The following is a 19200-nucleotide window of genomic DNA, read 5'->3' as shown; positions in this document are numbered from 1 at the left end:
CCAGCCTGCTGGACTTACAAAGGACTTTTTCTATTTCCCCCTCTTCCCCCTGACACACACCTCATCTAACCAGAACTGAGCAGAAGAAAAGTTTAATAGGCATCTCGGGCTGTACATTCCCTGGTCCCAGTATGGGAGGCCTATTTAAACTTGATTGACTAAAACTAGGTTGCCGGGTTAGGGAATGCTGAGGCAAGAGCCTGAGTCAAAGGGGGTACAGGCAACATTTGAACAATAGTTAAAGGTTCATCACCGCATCCAGTCTGTTGGAGCCCTGACCACAAATGCTGTCATACTTTCCCCAGCATGACTGGTGGAAGTCCTCCCCACAAAGTTTAGGAACACTCCAAGTAATCCCCTTAAGTCTGTTAAAAGACTACAGTAAAAGCTGAGAGTCATGCTAGGCTGAGGCTTATTCACAACAGGTAAAATACAAAACACTGATGTTTCCAATATATTCATAATAATTTCAAGCTGGCTCCTAGGTGTCTGGTTACTCCTTAAAACTTAATGTTTTTCCTGGTTGTTAATCAGTTTCTTGAGATGTTCCAAACCAGATAACTCCTTGTCACTGAAAAAGGCAATTAATTTAAATTTAAACTGTTTATATAACAGGATTTTCCCTGTCAGTTATGGCTTGGGACCCTCTTGATTTACACAATTAAAAGAATGCTTTGAAGAGGCTAGACTAAGGGTAGAAGGAAGCTGTAAAGCAGCAAACAGTGTGCTTCAAGAGAGAGAAATCTGTCTGATGCGATCCGCTGTTGTTCTCAAGAAGCTAAGAGAAACAGATCATCTCCCTTCAAGGATTGTGCTGAGAACTTTGCTTATCAACAAATCACCCGAGTGCCTTCGAATGGTGAGATTCTAGCTCTCACTCTCTATCTTTCTTTTTCTTTTTCTCTCCAGGCATAGCTTTCTGAACCTGAATTTTATTCATTAAGTTTGAGCTAGGTTTCCCCAAATACTCAATGAAACCAGGGTAATATTGTAATTGCTTTTGTTTGTTTTCCCTTGCATGTCCATTACTACTGGTACCATAATAAATTTCATATACTTAGCAATAAATAACTTTTATAGTCAAACTGGTGGTAACCGGGTGTATTTTTCCTTCTCTACTTCCCTTCCCCACTTGCTCTGCAGTAATGCTTCTTTTACCTAAGCCAAAGATCCCTGTGAAGCCCAGAAATACTGTGGGGTCCACTCATCAAGAGGCTACCACTATTAGGACAGTTAGGGCAAAAGATTGGGACGTGCTGAGTTTGAAACACATAAGGGGAGCAGCTTGTACAGGCTGATTGACCCAGTTTGGCTCAGATGTGTCCTAATGAACTGAATGCTGGCCCACGAGGGTGTCATCTGGACACCCAGCTGGATTCAGAGGTATTCTGTTTAACTGTGTGCTTGTGTCTGACTGTAGTTATTGTTGCTCTCATGAACTGATTCTTGGCCGATGAGCATGTCAGCCTGTCCATGCTGATCAACCTGGCCAGGTCAGGTGTGTCACGTTAATCTGTGTGTGTTTGTGTGTATGACTGATTTGGGGACTGGAGGAACCCAGCCCCACAGAACTGAGTCCTACAAGATAGCTCCATTGGAGGTGAGGGCTTGCAAAGGGAGAGATACAGCTCCATATAGAAACACAAGTAACAAAAGCAGCACATTGATAGAATTACAAAGACCCTAGAAATGTATCCCTAATAAATGAGCACACCTCAAAGCAATAGGAAAATCTAGCAATACATGATGTGATGCTACTGCACAGTCAGTTGGCACATCTACACAAGACACTAACCATGTAGTAGCCTAATAACACTGCACAGTAGCATGCCGGGCAAGTGCTAATATACTACTGTGCAGTAGTATTTAGCTATGGCACAATAAATGTCACTAAATAGGCATGTGCCAGTGCTAGTGCATAGTAGTAAACATTACTGCACATTGGTTAACCAAGTACTAAACTTAATGCACAATAACTATAGCATATTAATGAATGTGTAGACACATTCAGTGTTACCTAAAAGCCATTTGGCAACAGTACTGTGCAGTAACTCCAGTTACTGAAAAGTCATTGAGCACTTGTTTATACAAGTACTAAATGGCTGTGCAGTAACAACTGCATAGTCAACATCTCATGTAGATGTGATCACTGTGATGGAAAAAAATATTATAGTGTGTCTTTAAATATCAGTTTAATCTAAATGGCTTTTTTCTTCCCAAAGTGTTTACTCAGTGGCAAAAATTGTGTATCCTTGTTCTTTTAACCAACGTTGTTCTTTTACTGTAATATTTTTTCCCCTTGAACATGTATGTATACACATATGTATGCATATACACATTACACATGCATACAAACACACACAGCTACTTCTGTTCCTGCAAGATAGACCTTAATGGAAATGGAATTACAATAAAGGGCTGTTTCATAAAATTATATAACTATAGGATGCCATATCATCAGCATATGTAAATTGATATATTTCCATTGATTTCAACTGCCAGTAATTTTTCATAGATTTCATAGATTTCGTAGACATTCAGGCTGGAAGGGACCTCGGAAGATCATTGAGTTCAGCCCCCTGCCCAAAGGGCAGGAAGTCAGCTGGGGTCATAAGATCCCAGCAAGATAAGTATCCAATTTGGTCTTGAAGGTGTTCAGTGTAGGTGCACACCAATTGATAATTTAGTCCAGAATATGGAATCATTAACTATTTCTAAAAAAGTTTCTATAAAACAGCTGGTCTTTAATAATAATTTGGGGGATAAAAAATCCTTTTTGAAGTGTTGGCTAGGAATATTAAGATTTAAAGAGATGGAAGTGATTCAAGTATCTATGCTGTCATTTTAAAAAGCTATTTTTGTTATAATGCACTGTATATATTACATTATACATTACATTATTTATTAAATCGTAGAAAGAAAGAAGCTGAAAAAGTGAGTGCATGAACTAGGGCTGGTAGTAAAATTTTGTATTGAAAGCAGTAAGTTTGCTTTGGTTTTGGTCAGTTTTGCTAACATATGGAATTCTAAATCTTATCTTGCAACTCAGGGCAAGCAAACAAACAAAACAAGTCTACACCGTAAAATATCCTTCCACCTTCCACTCATTTCAATGTTTAGTTTGTCTCCAATAATGGGTGTTAATGCCAGCTGATTCCAAGAAAATGGAGGGCATATCCATTGAGAAAGAGGGTTTTATACATTATTCACTGTTTCACCCACAATTGATAACTCACGTTCCATTTAAAATAAAATCCACAGGTTGCTATAATGCACCACAGTTTCAACTGTTTTAGTTAGATAATCTTTTGAAAGGATTATAGAGGAAATAATTGCCATCCTAGCACCTCTTGGTTAAGACGATAATTCCAAAGAGAAAAGTAATCAGTGAGCAAGTCTATATGTGCACCGTTACTACACAGTAACCCAAAATTACTGTACAGTATGGGTGTGTGTCTACACATGTGTACCCATACTGTGCAGTAAGTATGGTGACTTACGCCAGCTCAGGAGTAAATTTGCTACCTGATGCAGGTAGCAAATATACTCCCGAGTAGTTACTGCTCAGCAAGGCATGTGTAACTGCCTTACTGTGCAGTAACTGTTTGTGTGGACCAACTCAGGAGATCCCAAGTTGGTGCACACACAGCGTTCCTGTGCTGTAACACCTACGTGTGTAGATGCTGGTCTAAAAATAGCTAACTGCGTAGTAGGTTATTGCACAGTAAGTTACTGCACAGTAACTGCATGTATAGACACTCTCAGTAAGTAGCATAAGAAGCAAAAGAGTTTCATCAGCAATTCATCAACAATGTCTCAGCCATGGGAGATTTTCTGAACAGCTTGGGGTTTTTTCCAATAAAAGGTGAAAGTAACTTCGATTTATTCTACATAGAGTGTTGATATAGCAATTTTACCAAGATTATTATAATATTAAAAGTGTCAACTGGAAAGAGCTAAAATGGAGAAAAAAACATAACTTTTAAAAGTTCAAAATAAAATTGACAACACTCAGCCTAGGTCCACCAAAAGTTCAGGATCTATGAATGAACGAATGTGTATAAGTTCTTCCTTCCACCCACTCCAGTTGTTTAACTTTCATCTAATCTTTCCTCTAGTCTTTGTTTCTGCTTCATTATATGCTAAATGTTTTCCTCTCATGCCTTAGATAGATGCTTGGATTGAATCCTTAGATGAGAATTTCACTTTCAGTAAATCAAGTCTGACCTTGTCTTTGCATACTCTAATCATGTGCTGTTTTGATATCAGTTCAGTCCCTGATCTTAAAGCAGCATGCCTCCTTTAATTTATACTGGCTTATAGATGTAGCAGTGGGTCCTTGTAGCAGACAGGCAGGGTCAGCTCTTCCTCAGTCTACCAAATATCTATAATGTAAACCCTTAAACCTGATCTTCTAGCAGCAGTCTAGCTTGACCCTGGCAGCTCTGTTGAATATCTTGATAGGAAGCTGACCACACCCCTTTTTGACTACTAGCCTTCCCCTTTTTTAATGTGTTTGAAACTTGCCCATGTACTTCCTGGGCATAAGAAGACAACCTGTAGCAACCTTAGAGTTCACTGTTCCAGCCCTTACTTATGTCAGTTTCTCTCTGTCATGCCTGTCAGTAGAGACAAACCCAGAAAGAGACAAATTGTTCATAGACTGATTTCTAAAAAGGCTCCACAAGGAAATGTGGGATCATTTTGGTGTCATGATCAAATAATAACAACGTGAAGATACCTTTGGTGTGGACTCAAAGTATGATGTGGGTAAGGAAGGGCAGCTTATGTGCTGTAGCTGGTTAAGGACAGCCAGACAACCTCAAGATTAACCCTTAATATCTGTGTATACTTACCCTGAGTGCCTCCCCGTCTTCCAAATATTTATTTATTTAAAATTGTAATGATTATCATCCCCACTTTATAGAAGGAAACCGAGAAGCTAACTGATTTATCCCTGGTCATGCAGGCAGCCTGTGACAGAACAGGCACTTGAACTCAGGTCTCTAAAATCTTCAGATAATACCTTGCCCAATGGACTCGTATTCTTGTCTGAGTTCTCCACTTGGTCTTCTCTAGACGGCTGTGTTTATAGACTTTTTTCATTTCATTCTAAATTAGTTGTACAATTTCCAGCTAATTTAGACATTTTAAAATGCAGTGGTGCTTTCTTTAAATAAGTAAGACAGAGCAGTAAAGTTTGATATAAACTCTCTTAGAAGGGATTCACTGGTCTGTCTATGCTGGAATTATTGTTAATACGAGACTCCTTTGGTGCTCAGCAAACTCATGTGTAATCATTACACACCATTTGTAACTTCTGGATAAAGCCGATCCCTTTATACAAATGTTTAAGGAGTTCTGGCTGCCTGATACTTCATGATCTATTAACTGTAGCAAGTGTTGTAGATACTGCTGTATCTCTTTGGCCAGTGTTACATTAAATATCCTTATTCTTACAGAAAGCCTGCTTTGTTTTACAGGATTAAGGAAATCCAACCAACGCCCACATAGTTATTAAATTACCTAAGGAGAAAAGAAGTTCCATTACAACCAAAGGAATGGAAAGACTTCAATAAATAAAACAAACAAAAAGAGTGAATTAAAACTTTGGATGTAGTATAGATATAGCAGCTCAAAAAGAAATAGGTGGGGATCTTATTACAAAACCCTGTCATTCTGAAGTGATCCAGAGCAGTTTTTGGACAGTAAAAAATGATATGTCCCTAGTTAACCTGATGAATAAGAATAGGAGTCATATTTTGCATTAGTAAGAACCTATGGGCACTGACAGAAGTGACATTTGTCATGCAATTGGCTCTACAGCTGTGCCTTGACAGAATTGACTTGGGTTTTGGAGGTCTTTGCATAGTCTTTTCCTTTCCTCTTAAACTCTTACTTCTTTTTCCACTGAGAAAAAAAGGGAAATTTAAAGAAAAAAAAATAAAAAAGTCAGAATCAAATACTGAAATAAATGTTTTATTTCAACATTTTTAATAAAAATTGAAAAATTTGAAACTAAAGAAAACTAAGAATATTTTCCATGATAACATTCATTCAAATTGAAAAACCTTTTGTTGTAAAAATACTTCTGACAAAAAGTTCAGCCAACTCTGCTTCAGAGTTCTTTAACAATTGCTGCCACAGACACAAAGAGAGACTCTGGATAAGTTATGCTGAGACAGCATAGGTAAGTGTCACGAGGAAAGTGCAATAATCCTTAACATCTTTCACTCTGGTGCCAACTATTACTACAATCACTATACTATCCTGAGCACATCTTAGTGCCTCCCCAGGTGCAATCCACACATAACAAGGAGTTATTTCCCTTCTGCAGTAGCTAGCAGAGTTGTCCAGGCACAGAAAGAATGTTCTGTGTCTTGGGGGGGAAATTTGAGTGACCAAGAGTATTTTGCTTTTTCTGAGAGAAAATAACTTTCCAAAATCTAGAATTTAAGTACATGCATGGCATGGCAGTTTCAATGTTAGGAAGTAACACTCATACATGCTAACAAAAGACTGGTCTTTATTGGGTTTTAGTTGTCAGGGGATGCATCTACATATGCAATTCAGCCAGAGTGATAAACTCCACTGTACTTCTATCTGAAGGCAACTGCTCCCACGTGAAGCATTTACACATGTGTCTGGGACCACACCAATTTGAACTGGGGTGGAACAGCCCTATGCTAGCAGTGGGGCATGAAGGTGCTACAGTGCAGGGCTAGTCTGCAGTGCCCCAGCCAGCTGCTGTGATAGTCTACACATGCATTTGATCGCATGTAATTACTTCACCATAAAGAGGTACCGTCTCTGATCTGACAAAACTATCTTATGGTAGAGTTTATCTGCTGCATCCCAGCTTATGTGTAGACTGTGATGCTTTACAGCAAAATCCGAGCGGATCACTCAAAAAAATCCGAGCGGTCGCAAAGCTTTCTCTCGTGCGTGGATGACCTCTACCTGACTCAAGAAGTCAATGGGCCAATGAGAGGCAAAGCGCTGCTCGACCTGGTACTGGCTATGGGGGACGACTTAATCGGCGACCTAGTGATTGATGGGAAGCTGGGTGACAGCGACCATGAGCTGATCACCTTCACCATCTGCCGTAAAGCTGGCAAGTCAGTCAGCAACACAGAAGTCCTTGACTTCAGAAAAGCCGACTTTGACAAGCTCAAGAGGCTTGTCAGTCAGGCCCTCAGGGACCATGACCCCAGGGAGATGGGAGTTCAAGAAGAGTGGTTGCTTCTCAAGGAAGCGATCCTCAATGCACAAGCTAAATCTATTCCAACACGGAGGAAAGGCAGCAAGAAGGCACAGCAGCCCTCCTAGCTCTCTAGGGACCTAGCGGACCTCCTGCGGCTAAAAAGGAAAGCCTACAAAGGATGGAGGACAGGATTCACCTCCAAGGACAATTATTCTGCACTGGTCCAGTCCTGCAGGGAGCAAACCAGGAAAGCCAAGGGTGCAACTGAACTCCAACTAGCTTCAAGCATCAAGGACAACAAAAAGTCCTTTTTCAGATATGTGGGGAGCTGGAGGAAAAGCAAGGGCAATGTTGGACCCCTGCTAAACCAGATGGGGCAACTGACAACTGACGCCCAGGAAAAAGCCAACCTATTAAATAGGTACTTTGCGTCAGTCTTTCATCAGTCCCATGGGGTGCCCATGCCTGCTATGGGACAGGGAGATCCGGGTGATGGGGATCCCCTACCCTCCATAAATGCTGACCTTGTGAAGGAACACCTTGAGAAGCTGGATACCTTCAAGTCAGCCGGCCCTGACAATCTGCACCCCAGGTTACTCAAGGAGCTGGTAAGCATCATAGCCCAGCCCCTGGCACGGATCTTTGAAAACTCCTGGCGCTCTGGTGTAGTGCCCGAAGACTGGAAGAAGGCCAATGTGGTGCTGATCTTCAAGAAAGGGAGGAGAGTGGATCCGGCTAACTACAGGCCCATTAGCCTGACTTCTATCCTGGGGAAGATCCTAGAAAAGTTTATTAAGGAGGCAATCCCTGATGGACTGGCCCAGGCTAACATTCTAAGGGATAGCCAGCACGGGTTTGTTGCAGGTAGGTCTTGTTTCACCAATCTCATTTCCTTCTATGACCAGGTGACCTATCACCTGGACAGGGGAGAAGAGATTGATGTCATATATCTTGACTTCAAAAAAGCCTTTGATCTGGTATCCCACGATCACCTCTTGGCCAAACTGGCCAGTTGTGACCTTGGCTCCACCACGATCCGCTGGCTGGGAAACTGGCTCTGTGGTCGGACCCAGAGGGTTGTAATCGATGGCAGTCACTCATCATGGTGCCCTGTGACCAGTGGGGTCCCTCAGGGCTCTGTCCTGGGACCCATCCTGTTCAACATCTTCATTAATGATGTGGACATTGGAGTCAGGAGTGGACTGGCCAAGTTCGCCGGGGAAAGCATCCATGCCAGAAGATAGGCGGGTGATCCAGGCTGACCTGGACAAGCTCAGCAAATGGGCGGACGAGAACCTCATGGTGTTTAACACCAAAAAATGCAAGGTTCTCCACCTTGGGAGGAAAAAACTGCAGCATCCTTATAGGCTCGGCAGTGCTACGTTGGAAAGCACTACAGAAGAAAGAGACTTGGGGGTCATCATTGACCACAAGATGAACATGAGCCTCCAATGCAATGCTGCAGCTAGTAAAGTGACCAAAACACTGGCTTGCATCCATAGATGCTTCTCGAGCAAATCCCGGGACGTCATTCTCCCCTTGTACTCGGCCTTGGTGAGGCCGCAGCTGGAGTACTGCGTCCAGTTTTGGGCTCCACAATTCAAAAAGGATGTGGAGAAGCTTGAGAGAATCCAGAGGAGAGCCACGCGCATGATCAGAGGTCAGGAAAACAGATCTTACGATGACAGGCTGAGAGCCATGGGACTCTTTAGCCTGGAAAAGCACAGGCTCAGGGGTGATCTGATGGCCACCTATAAGTTTATCAGGGGTGACCACCAGGATCTGGGGGAACGTTTGTTCACCAGAGTGCCCCAAGGGATGATGAGGTCGAATGGTCACAAACTCCTGCAAGACCGTTTCAGGCTGGACATAACGAAGCATTTCTTTACTGTCCGAGCCCCCAAGGTCTGGAACAGTCTGCCATTGGAGGTGGTTCAAGCACCTACATTGAACACCTTCAAGAGTAAATTGGATGCTTATCTTGCTGGGATCCTATGACCCCAGCTGACTTCCTGCCCTTTGGGCAGGGGGCTGAACTCGATGATCTCCCGAGGTCCCTTCCAGCCCTAATGTCTTTGAAATCTATGAAATCTATGAAATTTACTAAGGATCTAGTAAGTCTACTCTTCAGTAAAGCACATGTGTAGATGCACCTAGGGACAGGAAAAAAATAATGCTCTGTCTCATGGCAGAAATGAATATCCACTGACTTTGGTAGCTACTTTTGCAAAGGCCAGACTAAGAAGTAGACTTGTGATGAGGACAATGTGAAGGTAGATGGCCATGGGCCTTGTTTCTTTTATACTGTATTGTTTTAAATCATCAAGAATTTCTTAGGGTGATATCTTTCCTTGGACCAACTGCATACTGGTGGCAGAGTTAGACAAGCCTTCAAATGTAAGACATTCTTCTTCAGGTTTCTAAAGACCATGGGTGACTGGTGCCACCTTAGTCCCAGGGGGGGCACATGCCCCCCCAGCAACCAGTTAGCAACTGGGGGGGAAGGGGAGGGAACCCCACGTAGCCAATCTCATCAACTTTAAAGTGGCTGCAGCACTCCTGGAAGCAGCCAGGCTCCCAGAAATGGCCATGGTACTTCATCCAGTGCTTCCACTCTCTGGCTGGTGCTCACAGGGGGTCACGGGCACTCCTACCTGCCCCCCCTAACCATCACCTAAGCAGAGAGTGTAGCCTGTCAGAGGGTGCACTGGTAGTCTCAGGGGGTACACATGCAGGGAGTGCCACTGCTAAGGACTAGCAGATATTTGATATATGGGCCCAACTTTTTATCCAAAATGCATCCAACTTGTGATGGTGAGAAGCCCTCACAGGCACCGGGCATGCTGGGGGCAAACTCCAGCATTCCCAGAGAGGGACAGAGAGCACCCCACACCCTGGGAAACTCACTGTCTGGATGGGCAGAGGCAGAGCAGGAGCTATGCAAGCCGGTATTTCACTGGATCTTCAAGCGGCTGCTTCCTGGGTGAGGCGGCGGCTAGCTGATTGCGGCAGCTGAAGCTGCCACGGTGGGAAATTTAGGAAGCCAGAGGAAGCCAGCTTGGAGCATTCTAGCCAGGTGAAGGCTCCAGGTGCCGGCTGTGGCAGCATTTCCGGCACTGCTCCGCAACAGAGGAGGGAGAACAGTGCCTGGTACCAGGTTGGGGATGGGCATTCCCCAGCCCGTCAACATTAAAATATTCAAGGGGCATCCTTGCTGTTGGAGGATGCCAGACACCTGTGGCTCAGCCTGTTTAGATCAAGGACTGAGGCCCTCAGGTTCACCAACATCCTGGTGGCGGGCTGGGTTATTGAAGTCAATGTAGGACCCCACAGTTAAGGGGCCAACGTACATCATCGGGACTGAGACCAGAATACCCGAGCACTTGGTGAGTGGATGGGGTGTAGGGAAGGTGGAGCCCTGAGGAACAATGCAGCGCACCTGTGAGTACCCCATCCTCGGGTCTACCACTGAACCCCTCCTTCTTTTCATTTACCAACAAGTCATGGCAGGAGAGTTGGGGGGTCCCTAACCTTGGGGGCAGAGTGGTACTTGCAGCGCCTACTCAAGGCGTGACACAAGTTTTTAATTTTTTCCACACTAGGAGGGTGGGATTGACCTCCTTTCCCCACTTTTAATAGGCCTCTGTTGGTAATCTGCTACTTGCATGTCTGCTACCCCTAAGAATTTCTCTCAGCCTCTCCCCTATGCTATGTATCACCTGCTGTACCTTGCTTCCTGAAATCAGAGACCCAACAGAATGTCTTACATTTGTAAGCTTATCTAACTTTATACCATCTACAGAGTTGGTCCACTAAAGGATATCACTCTAAGAAATGCATGCCTCGGGTCTCCTCTCCAATGCATTTAGCATTCTTCAAGTCATGAATGCACTTGGCAGGAAAAAGGGGCCACTCAGGAGAATTCAGGCACTGTAGTTATGCTTAGCCCTTGCACTGTGGCACAAGTGGTACAAAAGGTTCTCTGAGCCCTTTCCAGTTGCGCATCTAGCACTGGATCGAGGCAAAAACTGGTCCCACATGACTAAGCCATATACCTGAAGGGGAGCTGGTAGCTATTTCTCCAGATGATAAACATGGAAGTAAAACAAGAAAGAATAACAATAGAATTCAGTTAATACTTCTGTCTGCCATCTCCTTAGTTCACCTCATTGTTTTAGACTTCAAGTTTAAACTAATATCAGAGTTTTGCAAATGTATGCTTCAGTAATTTGGCAGAACAGAGAAAAGTTAATCCTTTGACACTTGGAGACAGACTTTCTTTGTTTTAGGCTTGTTGCTGACATTTGATGCACTGAACTATCCCACTTCAAGCATGAAGAAGTAGCTTTAACTATAACTATCCCACTTCAAGCAACAAGAAGCAGCCTTAACTATAAAGTTTCTTGATTTATCACTTTCAGTCAGGCTGTGAATACATCACCTTGTAACATTTTATATTTTCTATTCTTTCCACTGGCGTTATGGTATATATGATAATTCTGTCAATCGAGTTAATATGCCTTTCTTGCTTAACAATGTCTAGCCTGTTCTGTTCTCTTGTGCACAGCTCATCCCTATGATCAATGCTTGCTCTTCTTGTAATTGGCACCATCCAGTTTTCATGGCTATGCACTGAGCAGTACTTTAGTTTCTCTTCTATCATGTCATACATAAAAATTTCTAAAAAAAACCTCCTGTTAAAGAGAAATGTCTCTTTAGCCAGTTGTCCCAGAATGTTCTTGAGATATTCTGATAATAAATTAGTTAATCAGTAGATGGTGCTGTTTGTTTCAGTATTAGTATAGCCACCTTTGTTGTGCTTTATTAAGGAGGTGAGTCAAGTGCTGAGTAACATTATTCTCTAGCTATGGCAATGTTCCTAGTGGACAAAGAATGAAGAGCAATTCCTGATTTTGTTTCTTAACTCATTAACTCAATAGCAGTCTCCACATATACATTAGCAGTATATTAAAGTTGGGCAAAACCTCTTGAATTTCACATCAGACATTGTTTAGTTAAAAATCTCTGCTAAGCTCATCCTTGGCTGCACGGGGAGGAAGATGGCCTATCTTCCTATGTGGCACAATACACTTTACTCTGGAGATGGCTACAAAAAACTGGATGTGAGGATGCATAAAGTAAAATAAGCCTTTCTTACTTGTGGGCAACTCTACTGGCTTCTAGTTCATATGCATGGAACTGGGAACAGAATTTGGCTCATAGATTTTATTTGCTTACATTGTAGGTTAAGATTAATTTGGATTAACTTTTAAATATATAGATCCAAATCCCACACCCCAGATTTATATAACACAAGACATCATAACCTTATTCAATGCAAGCTAGTGAGATTCTATAGAATAAACTGCAGTGAAAATTTGATCCATAGTTAATAAATTAATACATAATACAAACCAGAACCTATGAACAGAGTATCTTGTTCTCCCAGATCTCCAATAAATATTTAAATATGATCTTTCCAACTTGTGTTTTTAATTATTATTATTTTATTGTACTTTGAGTAGCAAGTTGGTCAAGAGATCCAATCAGGATTGAGGTTTCTGTTTTGCTGGACACTGTAAAAATGCACACATCCATTCCCTGGAACATTTGCAAATTGCAATAAAGTAAAATACAGGCTAAATAAAATATGAACAATGATACCCATACCCTATAACCACGATCCTGCAAACTGCTTTGTACTGGGACAGAGATGCAGACATTTGGAAAAGCTTCTAGACCCAGTTGAATAGTATACGTGGAATATATTCTTACTACTCATACATGTATCATTCAGGTTCCAGAAGAGTACTGGACTGAAAAACTGTGGATCAGCACCACTCTTTGCATTTCTAAGATTTTGATCAGCCATTACATAATGGGGTTCCTTTATAAAGAAGAGGGAATAGTGTAGCTGGTTTTAAAAATGCATTTGCTAATTTACTGGTGTATAATTATCCTGTGAGTATAATTAATGAATATGTTCTCACATACTCCAGTAGGAAACATAGATCTTTTCATAAAACTTGTAACTTGAGGATCTCATACTGTATATGTGTCACAGGCCAAGTATCCCCATAGAACTGGCACCTACAGTTAGCTGTGGTCCTCTTAAATAACAGTCCAGATTTTTGTTGCCCTTGTTCATTAGCTTGTGAATTCAACTACTTCATTGTGTATTGAAACTAATTTTTTGCTGATTAAATATTTTAAATAGAAGAAGAAAATAACAATAATAGGTGCATTTTTAATGGACCTTTTTTTTTGGAAGTTTACTTTATTGGGAACTATAAAAAAGCTTGTTTTACCCTTTTTGTATTACACTCTTTGAATATGATACTTTCCTTGGAAAACGCATTAATAGAGCTACTATCCTTGACAGTTCTTTGGCATTTTTTCAGGACAGTTGTTTCAAGAAAGCAAAGTATTTCCAGTTTCCTTTTGATCTACAGCATATAAAATGCAGTCTACAACAACTATTTAATAGTACCAAACTATATGAAGCCATGTAGATATCTGTTCACTTTGACTGGTGTGGCCCTTTCTTCAAGTTACCTGTTTTCTCAGGGACATCAAACTGGAAGGGGCCTCCTAGGAGATTCATGAGTCTCATCCCCTGGATCATAATCATAACATAATCAAAAAGGGCATTCTGTAAGTTTCATCTTTATTGCCAAGCAGAATACGCTTTCTTGGAGGTGCACCGTCAACTCTAATTTCACCAGCATCATCACAAATAATTAACGTCTCATGAAACCACTGCTTAAGGACATTAGACAGGGAAAGGAATAAGGGCTAAGGGCAGTCTTATTTAGAGTTTAGGTTCTGGTTTTGTACGGGATGGTTTGGATAGGGCTAGATCTGCCTCAGGTAGTGGGTTGGACTCGATGACCTCTGGAGGTCCCTTCCAGCCCTGCTTCTCTGTGATTCTCTGTGATTCTTCCGGCTGACAGAGCAGCGGGGGGTAGGGGAGGTGGCTGTCCCTTTGGCTGTGCTTGGGAGTCTCCAGTACCCTGGAGAGCCAGTGGGACATTCTAGAAAGCATGCAAGAATGCCCCTAGCCTGTTGGCCTCAGCCAGTGCAGGCAGCCTATATGTCCCCACACCACAGAAAGCTAAATTTTGTATTCTGTTCACTCTTGAATCAACTGAAGGTGTTTAAAGTATGAAACTTAGATTGCATCTGTCTTGGGCTTTTTGAATGTCTGTATGTGGAAATTTGGAGCTTATATATTTCCTTATCCCATCCCCATGCTATTTAGTATACTATTTATATATTTCCTTTATCACCACCCCTGCTGCCCCAGCAAAGACGGACATGACATTTTGGCATTGTGTTTAGCAACTAGGCTTCCTGGTCCTTTTCCCAATGTTGCTGTTGGTTTTCTTTGTGAACTTGATCAAGTCACTTAATATATCTGTGTGTCAAATGATTCACCAATGGTTCTAATCATATGTAGTGGCCCTAGAGGGATGTTTTGAAGCCTATTTAAATTATGTTTATCCCATGCTTCTGGTATTGTTTTTACTGTAAAAGTTTAAACATATGATAAATATTAGAAAAACGAATTTCATATGTTGTATGACATTTATATGCATGTGTTTTGCTTAAATTCAAAGAAGAATGAAAACTTTTGAGAACATATAATGTCACACTTAGCAGTCAGTGTTCAGTTAGAAAAGAATGATGGAATCTCAACTCTGAAACCTGAAATGGTCATCTTAAGGGGATGCTTTAATGTCAACAGAAAATGAGCTAGTTAGGAATAAATCTTCAGTTAAACATTATTCAGATTCATTTTAAGATGCATTCTTATGATCAAGGTGTTGAAATGCATCACATTTTCATTTGGTGTGCAGATGTGGTTGGAATGAGTCTGGCTTATATTTCAGGTTATATCGTCATAAATTAATTTCTCTTGTGCATTCAGTCTCTGAGGTGCTAAAGCTGTAGCTTTTAACTACTGACTCTGATGTTAAAAAAATAATTTGAGATCAGTATCCTGAAGAGTAGGTTTTGTTTGTGCAGAAGTATTTAAAACAATATCATTTCATGAACTAGTGCATGGTCATATGAACTGCACACAAATTTTCTCCTTTACTATAACCCATGAAATGGACTTTCATTTTTTAAACAGAAATAAGACATACTCTCATTTTGTAGAAAGTGGCTTCGCTCTTCTGGTATGGTGCCAATTTATACCACCGTTCTTCACAAATATCTTTGGATAACCTAAAGCAGCAAGATGGTCAACTCATAAAAGTATCAAAAGAATAACACCAACAGTTCCATGTCAAATTTTCTGGGGATACTTGTCTTATAAAAAAAAGGTACTTTTATGTAACTAAAGTTTTATCTCATAAAAATTCCAAGTGGGAGCACATCCATCCACCCTACACACTACTGCCTTAGAACTTTGTTCCTCTGTGGCTGAATATACCTGCACCACCTATGGAAAACTCAAATTACAGTGAACAGATTGATGCTGACCTAAGTAATACATGCAGAATTCTAACACTGTCTAAAACCTGTTCCCTATCTACTCTCATTATGCAGCATAGTACCCCCTTAGTCAGAAGGAAAGTAGCAGATAACATTGACCGGTAGGTAGAAGATAACCGCCACCCACTACACGGACATCAACTAGTGCACTGTCATCTCTCATTGAGAAATAGCTTTTTGTCCTCTACCATACTATTGACCACATCACCAGAATTAGCCAGAACTACCCTCTGCCAAAAAAATTGGAGAAACTAGGCAACAAAGCTGTTGAATAAAGCTGGTGAGGAATTACCCTGAGTAAGGAGTTAGCATTAGGCTCCAACTACAAATGGCATGCATGGCAGAGCCTGAACAGATTGAAAGTGGGTCTTGGAAGATGCAACTTTCTCATGAAATCGTGGCACCTCTGTACAACTAAACAATGTGTTTGTCAGGAGAACCAAACCATAGATCATCTCCTGAGATGGCCTGTAGCACCACAATGCACCCCACAAGATCTGACAACACCGACACCAGAAGCAGTGGCTTGTGCAGAATATTGGAAACGGGTCACATAGAAAGGCTGGATTGGAGACATGATAAAGAAGACGAATCTCATAAGAATGTATGATTTAATTAGAAGTCTGTACTGGTGACTTCATATCTAAGGACATAAGGTAGTGATTCCATGTCAGCACATAAGGGTCCCCAATGCCTCAGTGCAGCAGTGGATGACTGATTTGCTTGATGAGAAATAAATACTCCTTGGGGCCCTAAGAGAAGGGAAAGGTAAGTAAAATTGGTTAATTTAGAGTTTCTCCCAAAATGGGTGTTGAAATTGTGACTGGGTGAGGAAATAAATGGATGAGGAGGAATTTTTCATATTTCTCTTCTAAACATTGGCTGGGCTTTGAGGAGGAGGGAAAGTTGATTTATCCCTCATCATGATGGCCTGGCCTGGCGTAGAGGTGGAATGTAAAGAGATGTAGACAGGTAAGGATCAGGATCTCAGCTATGGGTGGACATCTCCCACAGCAGTTAGCAGTCTGCCACTCCCCACATGACAAAGAATGGGCAAAGAGCAAACACCAGCAGGAAGAAATGTCAGGTCCTCGTCATTGGAAACTCCATCCTACGAGGACTGGAAAGTCCCATCTGCCGGCCTGACTCCATGACACGAGAGGTCTGCTTCATGCCTGGGGCTCAGGTTAGAGACATCACGGAGAGGATCCCGGCCTACATCTGACCTGCAGACCAGTACCCCATGGTTGTCATCCACATGGGGATGAATGACGGGGCCAAGGGCAACCTTGACTGCATTATGAAGGATTTCAAGGCTCTGGGGGACAAGCTTAAGGAGACGGGGGTGCAGGTGGTATTCTCCTCTCTTCTTCTGGTGAGTAGGCGGGGATGGCAACACAGGGCCTGCATTGGCGAGGTTAACCGGCGCTTATGCAGTTGGTGCTGCTAGGCAGGCCTTGGGTTCCTAGATAATGACCCATGCTTTTGGGCGGGGGACTTTCTGGGGTGGGATGGGCTTCACCTCTCTCCTATAGGCAAGTGTGTCTTCTCTTCCAGGTTGGCTGATCTTGTACGGTGAACTTTAAATTAGCCTCGCCGGGAGAGGGGGCTGCAGGAAGATGAGGAGACACCACCTGAGCAAGACAGGTGACAAATACAAGGAGTGCCCAGATAAGAAACAGGGGTCCGGACAGTCTCCCAAATCGGGGGCTGGCACACTCAGCTAGGCAAGGCCTTAAATGCCTATATACCAATGCTCATAGTATGGGGAATAAACAGGAGGAACTCGCCCTCAGAATAGCCAGTTCAGACCCAGATATCATAGGGTTTACAGAAACATGGTGGGATTCATCCCACGACTTGGCAGTTAGCATTAGGGGCTATAGGCTTTACAGGCAGGATAGAGAAGGAAGGAAAGGTGGGGGTGTGGCGCTCTATGTCAAGGAGCAATACACATCTTCTTCCAGCAGAATGGGGTCAGAGGAGGGGCAAGTTGAAGTGCTCTGGGTCAAGATACAAAGGGGCCATGGGGAGAGGGATCTAATGGTGGGAGTCTACTACAGACCCTCTAACCAAGGGGAGGAGCTGGACCATGAATTTTTGGGCCAGCTTGCAGAGGCACTGAAGGCAAGGGATGTAGTTGTCATGGGTGATTTAAATTACCCAGACATCTGCTGGGAGGAACAGTCAGCCAGGTCGGACCGTTCCAGGAGGTTCCTGGCCGAGATACAGGACCTCCACTTAATTCAGGAGGTGCACAGTCCCACCAGAGGAAATGCCCTGTTGAACCTGGTCCTGGCCACAGGTGACAACCTGGTAAGGGGCCTCCAGATTCTTGTCCACCTGTGTGATAGCGATCATCACTTGCTGGAATTCACCATCCAGCTCAGGGTGTCAAGGGCCTGCAGCAAGGCAGTAGCCCTAGACTTCAAGAGGGCCAACTTCAACGAGTTGAGGGAGAGGCACTAGGGTTCTCAAGATCAGGAGAACTCAGTGCCCAAGATGAATGGTCATTCCTTAAGAAGATGATACTCAGGGCCCAAGGGGTGACCATCCCAACAAGAAGCAAGAGGGGCAGGCGTGCTCGAAAGCTGCCCTGGCTCACCAAGGGTATCCGGGAATGCCTGATTGCCAAAAAGGCGGTGTACAACTGGTGGAAGAGGGGTGCTGTCTCCAAAGAGGAGTATACCTCTTCTGCTCAGGCCTGTAGGGGGGCTGTCAGGAAAGTCAAAGATAATAAAAAGTCCTTTTTCAAAGATATAGGGAGGATAAAGAAAGCACTGGGAAATGTGGGGCCCCTGCAAGTTCCTCTGGGTAATCTGGTGGTTGTGCCAGAGGAGAAAGCAGACCTCTTTAACCAATTCTTCACCTCTGTTTTCTTGGGCAGGGACTGGAACTTCCCCACCATGATGCAAGACGGACTTGAGGGGAACGCCTCCAGACCTCAGGTTGGGGAGGGCTGGGTTAAAGAGCTTCTGGAGGGGCTGGACATGTTCAAATCAGTGGGTCCAGATGCTCTCCACTTCAGGGTGTTGGGGGAGCTAGCAGGGATTATTGCAGGGCATTTGGCACAGCTTTACGAGCACTCATGGTGCTCAGGCCAGGTGCCAGATGATTGGAAGATAGCCAACATGGTCCCCATCTTTAAAAAAGGGAGGAGGGAGGACCCACACAAGTATAGGTCCATCAGTCTTACCTCAATCCTAGGGAAACTCTTTGAGAAGATCATCAAGGAGCACATCTGCGATGGGCTGGTTTGAGGGATGATGCTCAAGGGCAACCAGCACGGTTTCATTAGAGGCAGGTCATGTCAGACCAACCTGATTGCCTTTTATGATCAGGTCACAAAAGCTTTGGATGCAGGTGTCTCTGTGGACACAGTCCTTTTGGACTTCAGCAAGGCCTTTGACACCACCTCCCACCCCATTCTCATTAAAAAACTACGCAACTGTGGCATTGGTGCCTACACAGTCAGATGGATGGCAGATTGGCTG

At 43.0% G+C, this 19200-nt stretch overlaps 1 long non-coding RNA gene across 1 annotated transcript in view; it reads left to right on the top strand.

Annotated features, from left to right (window-relative positions):
• Positions 1 to 695: 695 nt before the first annotated feature.
• The window catches only part of LOC149873099 (uncharacterized), a 121604-nt gene continuing 103099 nt past the window's right edge, over positions 696 to 19200 (top strand). Inside the window, exon 1 of the long non-coding RNA XR_016441270.1 lies at positions 696 to 859. This is a non-coding gene — a long non-coding RNA (uncharacterized LOC149873099). The remainder of the gene's footprint in view (positions 860 to 19200) is intronic.

Source organism: Crocodylus siamensis, chromosome 1, assembly GCF_052110815.1.
Source record: "Crocodylus siamensis isolate JL-2025a chromosome 1, ASM5211081v1, whole genome shotgun sequence".
NCBI classification, from domain to species: domain Eukaryota; kingdom Metazoa; phylum Chordata; order Crocodylia; family Crocodylidae; genus Crocodylus; species Crocodylus siamensis.
Note: the sequence above shows the minus strand (reverse complement) of the source record. Positions and strands in the feature narration are given on the sequence as shown.